We start from the raw sequence: 18,680 nt of genomic DNA, 5'->3' as shown, positions 1-18,680 counted from the left end.
TTTGCACGTTTGGCTTCTCCACTTCTGCTCCATACTTGCAGATGTTACAGTTTTAAAACACCAGTAGACAACATATTTGAGTTTTCAACAGTTTCAATTCTAATTCCAGGCTCTGGTGTGCTCTAATTCATTGACAGCTGACATCCACCCACCATAAGTGCCACTGCAAATTATTCTGAGGTACCACTGGAAATGAAAGTATACTCACAGAAGTCAGCAGTTGCAAAACAGGTTTCAAATACATCATTCAAAAACTGCACGAGAATTGTTCAGCATACAACTTAAGCCAAATCCACCTAAGACACAACATTTCCAGGCAACATACTTACTTACTGTAAAAGTTTCTGCTGTGTAACAGTGGATAGATGGTAATACAGCATCTTTAACTGCTGCATGTCACAAAAGTTCTGCTGTAAAACTTATCCTTCAGACATTACTATTTGTATTATAAAACACTGGAGCCACATAACCCTCACCCCATCCTCCTCCTGCGAGCTTGTATTACTACAGAAAAACACGACAGACAAATTGCTTGGGCCCCAGGACTCATCACTGAAAAGGCCCATAAAGAATAGGAGAACTTAAATCCACCTGACTTTCTTTACCTGTATTTAATGCAAAGCAGAGAGCACAAGCTGGTCATCACAGAAAAGGTACTGAGCAGAATAACATGAAGAGATCCGAGGAGACTCTGCATGGTGATGTTAACTGAGGCAGGGTTTTCCAACACCAGCGTCACTCCTCATTGCTGACTTAATGAGCTGCTTGAGGCTGGAACTGAATATTTAATGAGCCTTGCTTGGTCTGAGCAGCTATTGTGACAAGAGAAGGGTCTGCTCTCATCTGTCAGGGCGCTTAACAATGGCTTCCCATGGCAGAGAGATGCCCCTCGCAGCCCCTAATGAACTGCTCAACACCTGGGCAAAGTTTGCAGGCGACCTCTGAGCTGCGCCTTTTGTCAAGTGTGCTGTTTCACTTGCTGAAGCGTATTTGCATGGAGTGGCTCACAAGTTTCTGCCTTGCAGTCTGCTCCTCTGTAATTTGGGCATTGTGCTCTACACAGAGAGCCCACTCTGCAGAGCCGGCTTTGCTGACATGGTGCAAGCAATTTGTGCTGCCTTTGTTTCCAACATCTATACGTGCCAGAGAGCGAAAAAGTTGCTGAAAAGCAAACCACTCTCTTAGGCAAAACCAGAAGCTAAAATAACCATGGGCACTTGCTTTCTGCTTTCTATGCGTTTGTACTTTGTTCTACACAATCACAGCACTTTATAATGTGAGCACATGCTGCAGCAGCACAAGTACAACTTAAGACAATACAGAAGCAGGAAAGAGCGTCTTTCACAGCATGGAGTAACTGTCTCATAGCAGCTTTCTATTTTCAGACACGACGTCTTGCATTGTGCTGAAGTTAGTTATTTAGTCAGTATGCTTTTGTTAAGAAACACCATAAGGTGAGTTCACACATGAGGATGCAAGATGTGCAGGAGTCTCAGCATTTAAGCACAACGGTTAAACTGCCCTCACCACGCTTGCTCCCCATTCTCATTTTTTTTGGCAGCCTTTATTTTGGACAATGCACACCCTGGGGGCACACAGCAGAATAAATCAGTCACACAGAAAGAAGAAACTATGAATATGAAACAGGCAAAACGTTCCTGATTTTGATATATTTGGGGCTCTTTCCCTTGAGTCAATACAAGTCAGAAATCCTTGAACTGCTTCTCCTTGTAATGAAGGCCTTAAGAAGGTGTTTGATAAAAGGACAGACCTTTACTTAGGGATTTACAGGATTTTTTAAAGCTGATGATGCTTAAGAAAAGCAATTATTTTTTGTAATTTGCTATTTTAGACTCTGAGAGACTCTGATAGGCGACCATTATGGTTTTTTAATGCAGCCATAAGATAGCTTTTCCTTAATAGCTTCAAAACATGTAATTGTATTGCATAATCACATGGTGTGATACTGTAAAGCCCATGGTGGTGATAGCTGAATACCCAGAGCAGCATATCTCTGCTGAGCACAACACTGGAATAACAACACATTAAATGAATATTTTACACAGTAAAGTTTGCTGCAATCATTAATGTCATTAACAATTCTGTATTTTATGCCTTGTAGACTTTCTGTAGCTGTTTTTGAAAAGACAACCACCACACAATTTGAATAAAGGTTTTCTCAGTTACAGATACCACACTAAAGCACACCCTTATACACATACATCACATAGCATGCCAGATACTGGCACGTTACATGAACACATGCCTCACAAACTCCTTTTTCAACCTGCTCACAGCTGCTCTAAGTTCTCCATGTTTACCCCTGAGCTCACTGAACGCAGCCTGCAGTGTCCACACCCTTGGTGACTCCCCCATTTCTAAGGTTCCCAGTGACGGTGTGAGGCAGCACTGATGGGACTAGGCTTGATCCTGACAGCAGGACCAAGTGGACTAATCTTTAAAAGACCTTTTCCAAGGGGCTCCACAACCTCACTGCATGAGTTTTCCAGCAAGTTTTGCTTACTGGACCTCAGCCTTACTCTTGCATCTCTCCTCTGCGCAGCACCAGGAGAGAGCATCCATCCAAGGGTGCCATGCAGATGTCTCCAAGCTCTGAAGTTTGGGTTATGGCCATCTTTCAGCCTGACTAGCTAAGCAGTTGCCTGGATCCAAGAGGAGCCTCTTGCAAACTCATTGAGTTCGCAGTAATACATACAGATAGCTGGGATCCAATCCACAGGAAGCCATGTCAGAGAATTCAGTATCTGCCTTCTTCCCTGGTTCAGGCTGCTGCTTCCTATTTCCTGGCACGATCCTCTGCCCATTACCCTTCTCCATATACAAACCTTAAGTGGCAGCAGTTGCTAAGGCTACAAGGCTGCAGTAAATTTGTGTGTCTATGGGAAGAGCTGCAAAAAAGTACGGATGAGAGCAGAAAATTGCTTGTTTCAAGTCACTGGACAAGCAGCCATGGAGAGAGGTGGGAATGGATGCAGGGCTAGACAAGGTGTAAGTCTACAACTGCTTTCATGATGAGCACTTCAGCTTGTAATTTCTAACCTGCGTGTATACATGTTGGGATGTTTGTGCCCGTGTATCCATTTGCTCAGAAAACCAATAGAGCAGAAAGAAATAGAGTTGTTTTTTTTCTTCCTACAGAAGCAGTCCTTACTGAATGAGCAATCTGGATGTCAATAGCATCCATGATGATTACAATTTTAGCAAGTGAAACACTAATTTTAGAGTAATCCTACAAATTCAGCATTGGCTGAGGAAAACGAAATCACAGCTTTGATTTTTTACTTCCAAAAGATTTCAGAGCCCCCACATATTTTCTGCACCATACCAAAGAGTCAGTTGTCTGAAATACGCCTGTGTGCAGTGAAGCACACCGTTTTCTCTAGCCCCATATGCTTTTTTGGCTCCTTTTCCCTAGGGTACAATAACTGTGCGAGATTGTGGCGATCAGACACACAATTGTCACATATGGACAGAAAGGCAGAAAGTACAACACTGCGAGATTAGCATCTCCCTGGAGAAGGGGCAGAGGCAGGGGCTGGAGAGCAAAGACAGCTTTAGGGAGTGCATCCCCCTGCCCAGAGTCTTTTTGCAGAGATACTGACAGCGCTTTATTAAAGCAAACCAGCAGAACGTTAAATGCAGAGCAGCAGCACCTTATTATCACACTGCAGGCAAAAAGAATATGCCGAGAGATGGTCCTGATTAGCTGGGTTAGATGCTTGTTCCATCTCCGCTGAACAGAACAGCAGATTAGCTTCAGTGAAAGAAGAGATGTCTCGTGAGATTTTGACACTCCAAAAGGGTTTCCTTGGTTATTAGTTAATAAAACTCAAGCAGCTTCTCCTTTATACTCATCTAAAAGCGAGAGAGAGAGCCAGATCACACCACAGCCTGAAAGCATGGATGCATTTTATTTTCTCGTAGAAGATAATGCCTTTGTGTTTAGTTAATTTTGCCTCCGGTACAAACACACGGAGTGTGCTGCAGTCCATGAGGGCTGGGAATAGCTCGGAGGGCAGCATTTGGCCTTTGCTCCATGCACTCAGCCTTGCAGCATCCCCTGATCCGTGCTGACAGGCGAGGGACCTGCGCTGCCCAGGAGCAGCTGAGGCAGAAGGAGAAGCAGCAAGGGATTGCTGTGGTGGAGCAATCAACTGCCTGCACAGTGGCTCACTGGCATCATCAGAACAGCAGCTGAACGTGGGAAAATATCAAAGAGGAATGCTTTGCTTTCTGGGGACATCCAAGAGCTGTGTCCTTCCTCACACACAGAAGTGAGTGGCATGGTCATCCATCACTTGCACACGAGGGATCTGCTCTTTCTTTCCGTAGAAGTTTCTGTTGGCTGGAGCCAATGTGTATTCTCTCCCCAAGGCTACACAGATTTATTCTTTATTTCTGCAATAGCACCAAGGAACCCTATGCTCCTGGTTTCTTTGCAGCCACTCTATTCTTGGGTCATTACCTCCTAAAGCATGACCAATTTGGGGCAGATGGCTCAAAAGGGTCCTGGGTGCCTATTCACTGTCATCAGTGCAGGGCAAACCTTGTCCTCTGGGTACCCTTCTTCCAGAAACAGCCTCCCACAGATGGGAACTCTGCAGAATGTACATTTGTTAATGAAGAGGTGCTGCAACCACCCCACTTTCACACACAGCCTCTGCCTTGTGGGCAGAACAGACTGAGTAGAAGTCAAACCAAGACCTACAATGGACCTCCGTACCAGGCTGCACAGGACACAGCTCGCTCTCTATTGAATGCAACCTGGATACAAGCATTCATCCACCATGCCACTCTATCCCAAGGGGGGCTGCAAGTAACGACCAAATAGGGCTACAAAGACAGGAAATTATCCCTTTCACTACCTCTGTGCATTCATTCTCACTTTCAATAGAAGAAAAGATGCTTCAGATTCTCATTGAACTGTTTTGCATGTTTTCCAGGAGACACAATTAAGATTGGTTTCTGCTGGCACCAAAAACAGAGTATGTATGCAGTCAAGTGTACTGGTAACACATGGCTCTGCACTTTAAACTAGCTTCACTATTCCTTGGCAAGCATTTGTCACTGTCAGAATTGGCAATGACTCCTCAGAAAAGAGCCACAGACTACGAAACAACAGAAGTGCTGCAAATCACGACCATGTCACCAGCGGAGCAGTGGATGGGAGCCTGGACAACAGCTGTCTGCAGTCTGCACTGCTCTAGCTGGGGTCATCAGTCACTGATTTTTATGAGCAATAAAACTGACTCAAGCGCTCAGAAGAAAAAGAGAAGAGAAAACCACACAGAAAAAGCTGATCTTATGAATATGAATAAGTGAGCAGCATGGAGCACTGATACACCGTTCATTGTATCAGAGGGACATCTGCATTTACTCTTTTTTAGCCAGAAAATGGCTTATATTGCTCCAATTTTCTACAATTATTTTCCTTCTCAGGTCTTAATGCTTAACAATCAGAATCCAAAAGCTTTCTACAAAAGAACCTGTGCTGTGCTGGAACAGTAACAGTGTGAGGGCTGACTGAACTTGAGCTATGGAAGGATATCCAGAGCAGGAATGCATAAAAATTAGAACAGCAAAGGAAAGGTGATAAAGATGGCAAATTTCCCTGTGATGTTCCTGCATCTCCCTCCTGAAGCCATTTGCCTTCTCCCCAACAAAGCAATTTCTGCCTGTAATCTTCTTGAGCAGTGCTACGCATCATACAGATATGATAACTTGAGAGGTCTAGACAGTACATGGGTAGATTTCAGAAGTTCACAGCTGCCAACTCCTCGGCACACAGAATGATGAGAAGGAGGCTGCCCCTTTCAGAGGGCTTCCTCTGAGCAAGGACAAATGCTTTCTCACACCAGTGAGCTGTGGCACACCAACACACAGCCCCATAGAAGCCAAGAGGCTCCAAATGCTAAATGACCACCAGTCCAACTGTGCACAATTTAACACAGAGAAATAAAGACAAGAAATACGCTGGGAAAAGGCAGATATAAAAAAAAAAAAATACAAAGGTGGACAAAACTCAGAGACTGTATTTGGGATGGAGAACACAGTGCTGGTGGGATTCTCCATCTGAAAAACTAATCTGCAAACAAGGCAGGGGATTTTTGACACAGAAAGACAGCTAATTTAATATTGACGGCCTAAGTTTGCCAGCTGACTGCACAGCTCTCCACGAAATTAAAAATCCTCTTCTCCCTATCCTCTGAGATTTCGATGGCAGCTTCCTGCACCAGAAATACACAACCATTTAAATCACGTGTGGTACTGAACTCAGACATGATGCAAGGAATAATCATTTTAGAAGGCTATACAAATGGCTGAAGAGTCCCAAAATGACAACACGCACCAAGAGGAGTTGCTTTCAAGTCCTCCCCCCTCTGTCAGCTCTGTGACCGGAAAGCACCCAGGTGGCCAGTGTAGAAAAGCACTTAGAAAGCTCTTTAATTGCAAATTTTAAGTGGATAAATCTTAGTTTAACTCAGCACAAACATTTTCCACGCTTCCTTCTCCCATCTTCCTGTGGTCCCTGGAGAATGGCAAAGGCAGTCGTGAAACCTTATTTGTGATGACACTTGGCCCTGTAACACTTGGTAGCTAATTACTCTCCTGGTGACCTCTGACAGGGCTAGCAGCTTCAGACCTTCCCTCCTGCTTTAATCAATACTCACAACAGCTGTGTTGGATACACTCAGCAATTTTACAGATGACTGAACGGGTTTACTCATCAGTATTTTCTACTGCAGGAGAACAAGCTTCCTCATGGATGCCTCACCATTCAAATGTTTATGTCTTCAGGCAAAAGTAGGGTAGAGAAACATATAGGTGGTATCTTATAATCATTTACAAATTAGGTATGTTTTTAAAAACCAAAGGGAAGCCTGAAGTATTTATTTTCCACTCTCACACTCAACTACTTATTTAATGCGATATTTGCGCTGCAAAACTAGAAAATCAGAGGAAAACAAAGACAAGCCTTTTCCTTGGGCAGTTCCTATAAGATGTGTACTTCCAATGCCCCAAACATAATGTAATATTAAAAAGGAACCTCAAACTTTCTCACCGAAGGAAGCTAAATTTAACTGAGTGAAGAGTTGTTCTGTAATCATAAGAACTGCAGCAATCAGAGAAGATTGCCTCTTACTAGAAAGGAGCTTTTAGTAGCACCTCTAAGAACACAAAATTGGGCATACTTGATATTATCATTTCAGGACATGAATTCCCTTTAGGATGAATCTCAGGAGAAGAAAGAATAAAAACAGAGGGTAGCACGCCAGGAGGTTAAAATGCAGGTATTTTTAATGCAAAGTGTAATTTGTCTGGATGAAAATTGTGTTATAAGAAGCACAATATAGACAAGATCCCAGCTAAGACAGGACAGCAGAAACTTTGTTTTTGTTTGGAAAACTCACCTAATCCCTCAAAATGGAAGAGCCCTGCTTTTCCCTTTGCAAAAAAAGTTATTTCCTTCCCTCAAATGAGACATCAGGACATTTAACTGAGAGGTATTTTAGGTATCCCAAGCCACAGACTGGAACCTAACATAAAACAAGGATGTGCTAGCAACCTCAGCACAGATTTTCTGTTCTGAAGGCCATGCCCATCTTCAGGCAGAAATGCCACAGTTTCTTAAATACAATGAAACGCTCAATGGGAGGCTCTCTCATCGCACATACCCACTTGCACCTGGACTAAAACTGCATGGGAGAACTAGGAAGATTTCCCAACGCTGCTGGACGTACTTCATGCTCAGATTATTTGGGGCCGGGGGAAAATACCGAATGTGTGATTATTTCCTTCCTCTTTTCATCACCGTGTATTCAGAAGGTGGGCCTTTTTACACTGTCCATTTCAAAAAGAAATTGCTACTTAAATTTTTTTAACGTTCTATTTCTTGACTCTGTTTAGAACACAATTAGACAAGGAACAAAAGGACACCTTTAGAAGCATAGCACAAAGGAAAAGAAAAGAGCAGCTGGCACCAAGAGCAGAGCAGCAAATTATTTAGTACCTGGGAGATAATGAGAATGCTGAAAAACGCTCCCTAATGGTAGTGCTCCGCCACAGCCACGTCCGTCACCTCATCACTAATACGGACAGACCGGGTGGCAGCCAGCTGCTCCTCCCTCCCCACCAACTCCCTGAAAGCAAAGATTTGTATGCTGCCGAATAATAAACCTGGACAGAAGTCTTGAGGATCATTAATCTCGCTATCAATCAACCCATTTGGAGATTCACTTCTTGCTGCTGTTGGTGCTAATGTGGCAGCAACTCCAGAGCTCTGGGGAAGTCTGGAGTATGCATGTCTGAAGAATTGCTTTAATGAGTTTCTTGCATTCAAAGGTTAACAAATGTGATGAGGAAACACAAACTTCGGAGACAATAACATGCCCTGCTCTTAAGCAAACCACTGAGAATACTGCACTGTGTATTCTGCTCCAGTATGCTGAATACATCTCTAACAAGCTCTGCAAAAACACGAGAGTCAGACCCCAATGACCTGTCTGGGATGCCAGGAGAGATGCAGGCACGTAGTGTGAGCTCTGACTGCTCCAGCGCACCTTAGCTGCTGAGCTAAGTACCTTGGGCATAGCCCTGCACAAATAGGGGCTATGCTGCAGGGAAGCAAGTTGTATTGCCTGAAGCAGAGCTCTGGTCAAACTGGGAATAAACATAATGGTATAAACATATCCACTGGGTTCCCTTTGCTAAAGACATCAGACCCACATCAATTAACAGATTAGCATAAAATGACCCTGCATTAGTAGGATCCATCCAGTAGCATTTGCATTAAGCACCTCTGTACTTTTGCAAGCGTGTTTCTAAAAAACAAATAGTATCAACGACAGCAAGAACATCAAACAAATCCCAAGATAATATTATAAGAAGAATCAAATGAATATCCCAAATTAGTATGCAGTATTAAGCATGCTTAGGCATAATAAAGCAGCACATAAAGTAAAAACAATGCATATTTTAAATTACTATTTCCATAGACAAAATCAGCCGTAATAAAGAAAATCTAGCAATACTGTAAGTAACTAATGGGGGCATAATCCAGTACACCATGTGGCAGAGGGGAGTACCAGGATCATCCTGAAATACTTGAAACAAAATGAGAAAGAGTTTCTTCCTTCAAAAAATTTATTAAGAGAAAGGACATCTTTGAAGCTTCAAGCCTATGGCTCATTCAAAGCCCCTTGAATTTTAGTGTCAAGGAAACACATTTATTGCACAGAGAGAATCAAAGCACAAGGCATATCAGAGATGTTATCATGAAGTATATTGACAGACCCCCAATTATAGAGAAGAGTCAAGAACTGAAAAATCACAAAGCAACAGATGTAGAAGAGACTTTGCTTTTAAGAAATCATTCAGAATCATTCTGAAGATAGGAAACGCTTTCATCCTCACGACAAGCTCTTTTTCAGTGTGCATACACTTGGGCAAATAAACCACTGCCTTCCTGTTCTCTTAATCAGTGCGTGGACACATCTAATAACAAAATGAGTCACGGGGAGGAGAAGATTTGGTTTCAAGATAAAAGTTCATTGCAAATGAGAAAAACAGAAGAAATTCAGTCAACCAGTGTTAATCATCAGATCCCTTAGTACCAGATACTGTTTAATATATTTTCTACTTATAGACTGTTTTCCTTATTTGCATGATTTCCAAAGCTTTAATCTACCTTTTATTAAGCTCTTTATAACCTTTCAGTGTTGACAAGTGTTGGACTGGAGGAAAGAAGAAAAAAAAACCCCACAAGAATGGGAGTTTGCATCTCAAGAATACTTATGGATGCTTCTTAACGTATAAAGAATGTGCCTTGGCACATCAGGCACCTGCTCAGAAATCGACATGGAAATTAAAAGCAAGCTCTTGTCTCCATGTTTTCTTTTCTTTTACAGCATACAAAGTGGCACGGCTGCAAAGGCAGGCATGGAGGAACATGGTAGATGTCTGCTCCTAGGCAAACTGCTCAGTGCTGACACCCCTACCCAGTCAGGTTCATTTCAAGGCTACTGTTATCTATACATTTCATTTCCATGTTCTCAAGTAATCTTTGGTGGGGCTTTTGCTGCCATTAGTGCAGCAGTGAGACAGCTCAGGAGAGGAAGAAGAGCAGTCCTCCCCACTGTAGATGTCAGCAGATGTGCACGAGTAGACCAGCAAAGATTGCTCCCAGTCCTGACTGGGGCCCTGCTCCCACCCCAATTATTTCCATCTTTGTTGGTAACTGGGATCTGTAGTAACGAGCCTTCCTATTTTATTCTGATAGTTTAATTCAAGGAGTTTTGTGAGCTAAAAATGCTTAAAATGCAGACTAAACAGCAGAGTATTTTGCCACTATTTCTGGTAGTTTTGTCCCAGACATTTGGTTTCAGATCTGTGATTTCCTGTCGAGAACACACAAGTGTGAAATACTTGTTGATCCGTTTATTCATTTGCCTCCTGGCTGATCATAGCCATTTTGACAGAACAGACAAATTGACTTGCTCCGTGTTGTTTTTTCGCATGCTTCTCCACCAGCCTGCAAACACCGCCCGACTCCACAGATGCTGTGTTTAGGTCTTCCTCACTCCTGCACCCTCATTTTGCATCCTGCACCCTCACTTCCTAGGCTTGCTAAGCATATTTCTCACAATACTCAGGATGTCTTAAATTTCACAAACTCTCACCGTAGCAGCTTCCGCAACTCCATCTGCCAGATGAAAATGATCCATAATATTTAGAAAAATTCTTTTTGAACCACTCATACCCAGTGAACAATTTACATCACTCCTTAGGACACCAGACACAGCCGCTGGCATGGATGCTCAGATACGTCTGTGACAATTTGCACTTGGTTACTGCAGCAGCATTTAACCATTATCTGTGACACATCTCAGCAAATCATCTATTTTTCCAAGTCGTGAACAAGCACTGCAATTTGAAAAAGGAATGACAATGTTCCCAAACATCCTCGCTGAAGAAATGGCAAATGTAGCTGTAAGTGGTCAGGCAAAGCCCTGTAACATCAGCCCAGGTTATTCAATGCAAAGTAATTTCAGCAGGCTAACGAATGAGTCACTGTTCCCAGGCAGACGTGTAGCAGAACACAGTGCATCTAAATGATATGCCCTTTTATTTCAAAACATACTGACTCCCTCTGGTCTGTTTAGACCAATGGGATGCAGCCTTGCCAAGATAACGTGGAAGAATGCAAGCTTGGCATGACATAGTAACTAAATGTTGATAGAAGAAAATTATGAGACATTTATGGGGACAGGTCCTAGGCTCCAAGTGATGCTCTGCTCTTGTATTGCCCCCATGTAATTACAGCAAGTTTGCTTACAATTTGCTGCTCACACTTCTAATTGGATTCCCGCAAAGGGCAGCTTGCTGTGCCATGAGCTTGTCACTTTACCCGCTTTATCTCCGAACCACTCAATTAATAATAAATTCCATTTATTATAAAAGCATTTGTTTCAATGTATATGATGCTATCAGCAGCCATCTCATTAATATTTACTCTCACGAAGCAACCTGCTGGTGGTAAGGTCTCAGATACAACTAGTAACTTTAAAAGAAGAAAACACATGTAGCCAAAAAGCCAAAACAGAGCATGAGCTGTAACAAAACATCCAACACATATGAATCTAACTCCCATACAGAAAGCCCAGTAAATACAATAATGCTGGTGGAGAGTGATGACAACGTGCAAGTTCATTCAGTCACCACAAAAATGAGGTGTGAAGCTGCCAACACATCTGTCCCTGGGGTGAGGAGTTGCTGTCTGGAGCACCAAGGAGAAATGATGTTGGAAGTGCGGGAGGGAAGCATTCCCACACTGTGCTGTAAAATCGATGAATCTTAACCCCCAGGCTAGGGGAACACAAGGAGCACAGAGATGGTTTAAAGCCCTTTTTCTTAAGCATCTTTTTCTGTGCTCAGCACACAGGGAATTACAACACAGATTATCTGCCCCAGATTGACACTGGGAAGTCAACACTTTTCAAGTAAGGAGTGAGGGAGAAGTGGGCTGCAGATAGTTTAAATGTTTCCAAAAAGCTTGTACAAAGCTCTTCCAGTGCAAGAAAGCATTGCAAGGGATAGACTGGACGTCCAAGTGGAAGCTTAATTTCTGCAGACAACACCAAAACTCACCAAAATCTCGGAGTTGCAATAAAACATGGACTTTTCATTTCTCTGTAGGCCTAAGCACAGCTTGTATAATTACAAGAGCTGGTGAAATGGGAACATTTCTTGTATGTTCAGAAGCGCCCAGCTGCTTCTTGTGCAGAATGCTCCTGAGAGTGAGATTACACATTCAGACATGGTGAGATGAAGCAGCTGCTGCGAATGTATTTCAAATGCTGTGATTTCTCCTCTTCTGCTCGCTTATTCTGTGCATCTTGAATAAAACTATGCTGCAGGGACAACAAGTCTCTTTCTAGTAGTCCCCACCTATTCCTTTAAACTATACAACAGGGAACTTGTTCAGTGTAGCTGCGCGGATAACAAAAACAGTGATGTTGAACTCTAACCTTCAGCTACCACAAAGAGCTAAATTAATTCCCTGCAGCACATCACTGCTGTTTTTGAAAAGGCCCAGACTCGGCAAAAAACAGATGGAAACGAAACTTAGAGACCTTTAAAGATGTCAAGCATTTCCTTGCAATGATGGCCTAAGAATCTTTCTTCTTCCCATCACTTTTTTTTATTAATCGGAGCACACATGGCAGCTCCCTGTGTGGTACCACTTAGGGCTCACCCCATCAACAGAAAACCTTGGGAAATTATCATCTCAAGTTGTTACCACTGGGATAACAATGCTTTTATACCTAGAATTAAAAAGACGAATTGTCACAGCCTGGTAAATCAATAAGCAACAGCAGGCACCAAACTCCAATACTGCTTCTCATGCCTTTCCTTCTCATAGACTGTCACTGTCAGGACCTGGCTCACAGACCCACAGAAAGGACTCCTTTGCACTTTGCAATCCCTGTGCTTTTGCTTCCAGGGTTACTCTTCTGAACATTTTGAAGCACTAACACGTTTTGGACTTTAGGAAAACACAGCCTGCAGGAACCCGCTCTGGAAGGCAAATACGCAAGAGAACTGCAGAGCCCCCGTAGATCCCCAAATCCTTGTCTCCACCACCAAATGATGTTGAACAGAGAATTTTTGATCCTCCACTTCCATGAAGCCATTTGTGCAAGGATCCGAATCAACCTTCTCTCTCTTTTCCAAAGAGCATTTGCCAGAAAAAAATGCCAGAAACTGGCATTTCTAACATCAAGAGGGCAGAGTGCTTGTGAAGAGCCAACCATCTCTGAAGAGACTTTGGGGACCTGGTGTCAGGTTCTTATTCAGAGATGACAGCCATTACCATAAGCATAAGATTAAGGGCTCTGCCCTACTGACTGTAGCCAAGTGCTCCACATGAGTTGGCTTAGCACTGATAAATGTCACGTTTACAATGCATTTGCAACATGAAAGTCCATACTTTGCTTTCCAGGGACCTCTATGCCTGATTATCAGGAGAGTTAGAAGCATTCACTGAAGTCTGATGAATAGAATTAACACATCATTTAAATAGAGACTAATATGTATGCAAATTGGAAAAAGTTAAAAATAAGAGTTCAACCCATCATTTGACAAAATGCAGATCTCATCCTTGTGAAATATGAATGTTTCAATTCACATCATATCTTCACATCTATGTTAGCTGCTCTGCATGTGAACAATAGGGTGCATCAAGCCCATTTTGATTTTATATTTGAACTTGGACTTATAAAATGGATTATATTGAAACTTGGGTAATATGTATGCTAATTAAATACTCAGTTTAATGACATAAATAAAGACGAAGACCAATCACAGGTTAATTTATATTTGCAAATTTCCTAATTACTGTGTTTTCCATTGGAAAGCGGGAACTTTATTTTCACAGTCACTGCAAAAAAAAAAAAAAAAAAAAAAAGAATAATTTCTTTGCTGAAATGATTTTAAAAATCTTTTAAACTTTTTTTTTTCTTTATCCTTTAGGACCGACTCAAACAGAGTTAGAACTCAAATGGATTCTGACCTGTAAGCTGGCAGAATGAAATGCATGCCATTCATACTGATAGAAGAAACGTTTTCTTTTTAACAAGCTAAGTGTTCTGCAATAAACTGAATGAATTCACAATATGGAACATTGTGCATCCCAAGGCATTCGTTTTTGCCAAGTTGCATAGGCTGGCACTTTATTTTAAGAGAAGTGCAAAAAAGCCCACCCTTGCTCGCTACTGTTTTACTAGGCTGCTGATTCCTAGTATTTATCCATCCTGTTAAGATTGCTGAATTGATTTAATATTCTCCCCCTATAATTTTACACTCAGACCACATCCTGCTGTGAAATAGCTAGTGCTAATGTTAGTCCAAATGCTGCTATGGGACTTAGGACATCGCAGGGCACTTCAATAGCTATATTTTATGGTTACAAGGAGAGAGAAAAAATATAATTCATCTGGCTGCTGTGGTTAATTCGCAGTTTCACAGCAGAGGTATACAGTTCCCTCTGGGTACATCTACTTGTATTACAGGATATTTCATTCACAGTTCATCTGAGATATTCCTTTAACTGTGAACCTACAAATTTATGTGGCACATCTTCTACAGAGATAGCTGTGTACAATTCAGCATATACTCTTACATACTAAAACATTATATAACATACATAAACCAGTACCAGATGAACAGAGAACATAAACTATCAATAAATCAAACAGCAACAAGTTCTTAAATTGTTTCTTGCAGCTGAGAAGGGGAACAAAAAGTACAAACCCAGTATCTTAACAGATACTCTCATTTTTCACTTCTTTTTCCAAATTGATTTAATTTCAGAGAAAGTTTGATTACAAAATTTGATTTCTTTCTCTTCTCAATAGCTAATCGTAGTTCTAACAGCCACATTTCAAAAGTTTCAAAGTTGTATTAAAGCTTCTTGTAAAATAGCCTGGAAATGAACTAGCAGCTGAGTCAGAGAAGGCAGCAGTAACACCCTCTACCAGTGTGCTCATCTGAAACACATACTCCTCATGCAGTAAGGTTTCCCAGTGCTCACAAACCAACTCTTAATGGAGCCTAACTAAAACTTGTGAGTATTTTAAAAATACTGGTTCAAAATCAAGCATCACAAAATAGTTGTTTTTTTTTATCTGGTTACTGCACAGATCAAATCTTGCTCATCTTTTTTTCAAGATCTCATTACTACAGCAGCAGTGTGGAAGGCATTTATAGAGAAAGTGTCTGGAATTAATCCGTTTAATTAGTTCCACAGAAACAAAACAGAAAGATCAATTGCAGCTGTGCCACAGATTTCTCATTGCCTGACCTGGGATGCCCCTGCCTACTCCCCTTTGCTCTCTCCAGAGAAAGGTATTTCTGCACATACTGGGGAAATGCTGTTACACCTCTAGAGTGGTGAGCAGTGTGTCAAAAGCAGTTTTCCAATCTGCTGTTGGGACTTTGTCCCTTTCAGTGAACTAGATGGCCTATGGGCAAAGCAAAGAGCTGTAAGTCTCAGCTCTTACAGGACACATTTTATAGCAAATTGAGGATTAAAATAAAAACTTGTGGTGGCTGTTTTGTTGTTTTCAAGGTCACCGACAAAGTATTTTGAATTCCAGTCTTCCACAACCAAAGCACGCATTCTCCTGTTGTTTGATTTAAGATTGCATGCTTGACATTATCTTTTAAAAAAAGGTGATGCAGATTTGGGCTCCCACTGAGTTCATAAAAGTGCCGGCAGAAAAAAATGCTCTCACAACTGACCCACATGTACAAACCCTACAGAAGCTATGAAGCACAGCTACAAGTAAGAGTCCTCATTTAAAGGCACCGCTGAAAATAATCACAGTCCACCAGGACTGCCTGTTCTGGGACAAGAATCTTTAAGCAATCAACACGTCCTGCTTCTTTTGCAAGAAGATAATGTAATGACATCCCCAGGGCTGGTTTGATTTGGTCACACTGTGTGCTTGCTTGCAGGTCCTTTCCCCTGTCACCTTGGCCTCAAGCTGGCACTCGCTTTTGATAATGGCAGTACTGGCATAGGCAATATAGCAGTGCCTTGGGCAACAGTAAGGGTAGCAAACCACAACTACACCAACCTCTGTTCTTCTTTTTAAAAACTTCCAATCGTTGTTCTCCTAACTCTTTCATAATCTTAGGCTCCCTGCTGCAAGAGAACAGATGGAATGAAACTCCAAACAGATTTTTTCCACCAACCTGCATGTCTCCTGACACAGTTGTCCTCTGCAAGCTGCCTCTGCAGTTTCTTTCCTGCCCATTTTGTATCTTCCTTTCCCTGCCGAAAGCTGTAGCCCTCCCTCTTTCCTCCCCACACTTCTTCAGTGTGCTTTGTTATTGGCTTCATGTTACTCACTTTGAATGTGATGCATTTGAACTGTATCTTCTAAATGCTTTTTCAGCCTTCCAGGCTGTGATTCACAGGACAATTTATCACACAACTCCTCTTTTCTTACAGTTGCATGCGTGCTTTAAAGCTCACACCACAGAACTGCGCAGAATGAGCCTCTGAGCTCCCATGCAGGATCAATGACTCCTGTGGTGTGCCTGACGAATGGCTCCTTAACCTTCTTTCAGAGCCCAAAAATGATGGAATTTCTGTAGTCCACTGCTTTATTGTCTTTCTTGTCATAAAGCTTTTTCTACCATCAAACCTAAATTTCCCTCTTGCTGCAATTTAAGCCCAAGTCTCCTCATCCTAAGCACAACGGATGCAGAAGATCATTTATTCCTTGCAGGTCCCATTCATGTACTACAGCACTTGCATCCTCACAGCTAGAATCACAGAATCACAGAATCACCCGGGTTGGAAGGGACCTCAAGGATCATGTAGTTCCAACCCCCCTGCCTAGCAGGGCCACCAAACGTACACATTCAGATCAGGTTGCCCAGGACCCCGTCCAACCTGGCCTTGAACACGTCCAAGGACGGGGCATCCACAACCTCTCTGGGCAGCCCGTTCCAGGGCCTAACTACTCTCCTTGTAAAGAAAATCTCCTTGTAAAGAATCCTGCCTGCCCATCTGGTCTAACCAGCTTCCTCACAGGAAGGATAAACTGCACAAGAACAGCCACAGCCCTCTCTCATTTACACCTAGAGATACACCAACCTCTCATAAATTTGGATTTGCTTTTCATTTACAGGACGGCTGTGAGGAGAACACTGCTTCATGAAATTCAGATGAAGGCTGGGCATGCATGACAGAAGAAGAATCTGGCTACAAGTACCTGGCAAGAAGTAACTTGTTATGGCACTTGCATACTCCTGAAACCCATTTAAGGTGATACAGGTTCTTCATCTGCGGACTCAAATTTACCAAAGCAAGGTCTGCTTTAACTGATACCAGTTACTCAAAAGTCACTCTGCTAACATCAGTGGGGCTGCACAGATTTGAACCCGAAGCAAAACCTAGACTGTGCTGTTTCCTTGAAGTGGGACATCCCAGGCTCAAAGTCCTGGCAGTTACCACTGATACTTAAGCTTGGCAAATCCCACTCCAACTTCTTTTCTTTCTCCTTTCTTAAGGCAATATCTATTTGTTTTAAAGCAGCAGCTCACTACTGACCTCACCAATGAGGAAACTGAACTCTTGCAGAATTCTGTTTTGCAAGAAAAAGTAAAAGTAGTGTTAATTAAAGAAGAGTAAAAGTAACAGGCATATAATGAGATAACATGCCCCTTTACACAATCTAGCTCTTAACAGATCATCCAGCACGCTTAAAAAGCAACTTTCCATCTGCAAATCTGTCTCTCTCTCTTTTTTGTCTAATGAGCATGAGCTAGTCTGTTCAAAAGCCCAAATGGGCATCTCAGGGCCAATTCAGCAGCAGGGGGTCCGTTACTATAACAACTGACAACTCCCATGATTTCTGAAAGTCCTGAAGGAGCTATTTGGGGAGGAACAGCACTACGGGCCACAATGTCACAGCCTAACTTGTGCTTGACCTGCTCAGCTGCTCCTGCACATGGGAACGCCCAGTGCCCAACCACCAGCCTGGATCCCTTCCTGATCCCCACAATAAAAAAGGATGACACTCCACAGCCTGTCAGGAAGAGCAGCCACACACCACACTTTGGCTCTCCTCATGAGCTCTTCTCCTCACCCCAGGCTGCACATTACTGGATGAAAGACAAGAGATGCAGTTGGAGAAGTTTTCATATTGATTTTCCCCATGATGAGTGCTCCGAGAATGATGCCAACAGCTAGAACAAGCAACTGGTGGCTGCCCTAAGCTTCAAGCTTGAAAGCAAGCTGCCTGTCATGGGCACAAAAGCTGAGCTCAACTCCCTGCTTGAGATGAGAGGGAGATGATCACAGGCTGCTTCCCTGTAATGAAAACGAACAGTGCTTTGAGATACCTCACACAGCAGGGCCTGGTGTTTCAGTACCTATTCCTCCAGCACAGGCAAAATCAAATACAGTCATCTTCTGCAACAAAGCCTGGAGTGCTTTTCCTGCATTGCCTGGGTTGAGGCAGGGAGATCAGAGGGCTCCAGAACCAGGCTGGGCTGGACCCTGTCTGCCAGGCAGAGCTTCCTCTGATGCTGCTTTTCATCATACCAAACTCCACACAGTCATTCCCAGAGATGCATGCCGTGTT

The 18,680-nt window shown here is 42.6% G+C and overlaps 1 protein-coding gene across 3 annotated transcripts in view; it reads right to left on the bottom strand.

Annotated features, from left to right (window-relative positions):
• The window catches only part of PTPRG (protein tyrosine phosphatase receptor type G), a 429,273-nt gene that overhangs the window by 35,555 nt on the left and 375,038 nt on the right, over positions 1 to 18,680 (bottom strand). The gene's annotated exons all lie outside the window — the stretch shown is intronic.

The sequence above is a fragment of the Tympanuchus pallidicinctus genome, unplaced genomic scaffold (assembly GCF_026119805.1).
Source record: "Tympanuchus pallidicinctus isolate F22 unplaced genomic scaffold, pur_lepc_1.0 scaffold17, whole genome shotgun sequence".
Taxonomy (NCBI): Eukaryota; Metazoa; Chordata; class Aves; order Galliformes; family Phasianidae; genus Tympanuchus; species Tympanuchus pallidicinctus.
This window is presented reverse-complemented; position numbering and strand designations above follow the sequence as displayed.